This window comes from Micromesistius poutassou (genome assembly GCF_964030765.1).
Source record: "Micromesistius poutassou genome assembly, chromosome: 1".
Taxonomy (NCBI): domain Eukaryota; kingdom Metazoa; phylum Chordata; class Actinopteri; order Gadiformes; family Gadidae; genus Micromesistius; species Micromesistius poutassou.
In genome coordinates, this window is record NC_140271.1 from 11,700,318 (window position 1) to 11,704,540 (window position 4,223).

Consider the following 4,223-nt stretch of genomic DNA (forward strand, 5'->3'; position numbering starts at 1 on the left):
TATTTGGTTCTTGGTTCTTTCTTTGGTTCTTTAATTAATCGTCTATTGTAATATTATTTTTGTGAAGTTACCCAAAACATTGTCCTTGAAATCCGTCACAAACTTTGGTTGAACTCCAGTATTCCAGGTAACCTAGTGAAGTTGTCTTTTTCAAGATTATCCAAAAAAAATTGACAATGACAACTGAACATGACAATGAACATGTATCCTGCCTGTTCATGGCAGGATACATAAACAATCAATTCACTAGATATTTTGGTGTATATTGACACACACATTAATAATGAAGTGGTTGCATTGATATATCAAAATACCTTGAGGTCAAGGCAAGCTCATTGTCATGGAAAACCTCACATTGAGATCCATCAGTTTTTTGCATGTACTAAAACTAAGACTTCAGTTTTTTGCAGTAAATTTCAATTGCATTCCATGGTTGAATTAATCATATTTGAGTTCAGTTCCTCACGGGTGATTCATTCATTCATTGGCTCAATATATGGAGCATATTCTCTCTCCTCACTGAACTAATGGGGACATTTTATTCCTTCAAACCTAAAAGCATGACAAATCAATTTGGCTGGAAGCACATTGCTTAGGTATAGATTCTGCAGCATATTACTGAGATATGTTGCGATGAGATACATTTAAAAGCCAAAATCGAATACAAATGGCTCGGTTTGGCGAGAGAGACACTAGGAAGTTCATCTTTTCAAATGTAAAGTTGGTAGCATAGGTTTATTTTTTGTGACACTGTAACAAGTCACTAAAATGCCCCGAATGTCACCATAATAAAAGAAAACCATGTATAAACTGTCCAAAAATGTTTTTTTGCAAGAATGATAATAATAACAATAATATTAATGATGTTAATAATACAAAAATAAATAATAATAACAACAATAATATAAATAATAATAATAATTATTAATAATTGTATTGGCAAAAACTAAAAAGTGCATGGAAATGCTCATCATGAATTAGCAACAAGGTTTTGGTGTGTCATAGCGATGCCATGTCTCCCAGCAGCCAAACCAGTACGAGCCGGCCTGTCTGTCTCTGTAACATAAAGCCAACGGTCAATCAGGAAGACGGCGTTCCCCTTCTATTTCCCATAGATCTATGTCGGGTTCAAAACGCCACGCTGCCATCCTAGGCCCCGCCCCTTCAGCTCTCAACCAATCAGGACCTCACGCATTAACGGGGGTACAATTGCGCGCCAACGCACCGTGTAAACATCTCTGATTCATGTGTTGTTTTCATTGAGACTGGTCACCGCTCTCCTCCACCCCAATCACCTTCTCCACCGCCGGGGTTAAGCTCCACCTGTTTGCGGAGGAATGGATGGAGTCCACCAGGGCCCGAGGCCCTCCATCCACAGTCCCCCCAGCGTCGAGAGACCATCAGGGGGGCAATAGCATCCATAGTCACACCACCCCCAGCGTCGAGAGACCATCAGGGGGGGGAATCACATCCCGGCATCCTTCATGGATCCATCGTCCCCATGATGAATCATTTTATGGTGTCTCACCGCCAAACGTGTTGTCAATAAAGGTGGGGATTCATTTGAAATACTGGTCGCTTCTGATTGAAATTCCTACTTTGGTGTTTGATGCATTCTGACAAGAAAGTTGAAGTCTGTCTGAGTCACTGTATATGACATATATATTTAAGCAATAGATCACGACAGGCTGTGGAATGTGCTCATTATACCACAGTTAAGGGGCGTTGTCCGTCCTGATGCGCAGCGGAGGGACGGCGACCCCCTTAACTGTGGTATAATGAGAACATTTCACTGACTGAAGTGATCTATTGCTTTTATAAAACGGTTACGTAAGTATGGCGAAATGAAAGTCATAGACACCCTCAATTTTGAAAAACGAAGAAAGTCTGAAAAATATTTTTTTAATGAATACAAAAATGTAGTCCCTCCTGGCTGCCTGCAAAGTATGCGGCAGTTGCTATGCAACACACTGTAGCGTCCTTTAGAGATAAGGCTAGAGACGGTAGCTTGGTTCGCCGGCAATTTAGCCTAGTATCGAGCAGTTCACTCACCGTGTTCCTATTGCTGTACAACATTTCCACCCTCTCCATCAATCAACAATTTTTAGGCTTCAGTGAACTATGCTATTGCTTTTATATATAAATAAACAACAGTTCAAGTTAGGCGAGGAGTGATACGGAACTCGTAAACTGAATGGGCTTCATAGCTGTGTGTATATTCTCATTATACAACAGTTAGGAACCAATCAGATCGCTTGATTTAAGCCACCCGTTTTATAATAATATACATTTCATATCCAGAATAATACTTAATATTATTCTACAGAATAATATTTAATATTATTCGGCTTAAAAGTGCCCTGTTTATGTATGTGTTTGTTTGTGTGTGTGCATGTTTTCATGTGTCTGTGTGTGAGTGAGTGTGTGTTTGTGTTTGTATATGTGTATGAATGTGTGTGTCTGTGTTTTTATGTGTTCATGTGAAAGTGTGTGTGTGTGTGTGTGTGAGTGTGAGTGTATGAGTGTGTGGGTCATATATCACCCAGTATGTTTATTTGCTCACTCTGGCAGTTTGCTAAGATTATATAATGTATGCACTTCATCTTTTCTTTTCTTTGTCTCTGTACTCTTTCTTCTTTTGCTGCTCACAGTTGTTGCTGCTTCTTGGGGGCCGGCTCTTAAAGCAGGATATCCTGTGTAACCGCACAGGGCGTGTGTGTGTGTGTGTGTTTTATATCTGTAGGAGTGCGTGTCTGTGTGTCAGGCGTTGTAGACATCAGTCTTCTGAGCACTCCACCCACCCCTCCCCCAACTCGGTAAGACATGCCACATGCCAGACCTAGAGAGTCCTCCCCTCTCTCTCTTTCTCTTTATCTCTTTTCTCTCTCTCTCTCTCTCTCTCTCTCTCTCTCTCTCTCTCTTCTCTCTCTCTCTCTCGCTCTCTCTCTCTCTCTCTCTCTGTCTGTCCTTCTGTCTCTGTCTGTCTGTATGTCTGTCTCTCTCGTTCCCCTCTCTCTCTCCCTTCTCTCTCTCTACTGAACTCTCTGTCTGGCTGTATGTATGTCTGTCTGGCTATCTGTTTGTCTGTCTCTCTGTCAGTCTCTCTCTCTCTCTTCTCTCTCTCTCTCTCTCTCTCTCTCTCTCTCTCTCTCTCTCTCTCTCTCTCTCTCTCTCCCTACTGCTCTCTTTGTCTCTCCTGGTCTATCTCCGTCTCTCTCTCTCTCAGGTTTTTTTGGAGAGATCTGAGATCACACGAGGAAACATTGGCTGGGAAAAAAAAAAAGGAAACGCGAACACAACATCATTCCTTAAAAGCGGCCGTGCGTGTGAGTGCACACGGGCGCACGCACGCACACACGTCCACGAGCGGCGTTCAAACCCACTGAGGACAGCGATGTGAGGCGCTGCTCACGCACGACTTCACCAGCCCGCCACGCTCTTTATGTAACAAAAACAGTTATTCATCACAAATATATATAGAACGAATATGTATATATATATATATATATAGATATATCTATCTATATATATATATATATATATATATGTTTATAACCACACACACAAACACACACACACACACACACACACACACACATACAAAAATTACTTATTATCAAATGTGGCTTTAAACTTCCGAAAGGTAGCTCGGCTAACTTGCTAGCTTGCTAGGCGCCTAACGGTTATTTCTCTGCTTCCATCACAACTACAAGGACGAATAGTCGAACGCTTTGATGTGCTCGAAAAAGGTTGAACTGACTGTCTGTCTGTCTGTCCGTCCGTCTCTGTGGTTTGGGTGCACATTAGAAGGACATCTTGCATGTACACCATTTCATTCCGCCTTTTTACCCAGAATCCCGTTTATCCCGCTGCTATCTGTAAAAATACAACAACAAGAGAGTCATGCATGCACGGCTGGATGGAACGAGGGATAGATGGATGATTTTGGAGAAAAAAAAAGACAAATTAATTATTGAGGGCAACTCGCTCCGTCTCCTCCCCTTCCCTTTTATTCTCTTTGCTCTACATCTCTCTCTCTCCCCCTCTCTCCATCTCTCTATCTCTCTCTCCCTCCATCTCTCTTTATCTCTCTCCCCCTTCTCTCTTTTTGCTTTGCTCTACATCTCTCTCTCCCTCTCTCCCTCCCTCTCTCTCTCGCTCCCCTTCTCTTCTCTCCTCTTGTTTGTTTTTGCTTTGCGCCTCATCTTTCTGTGTGTTTCTCT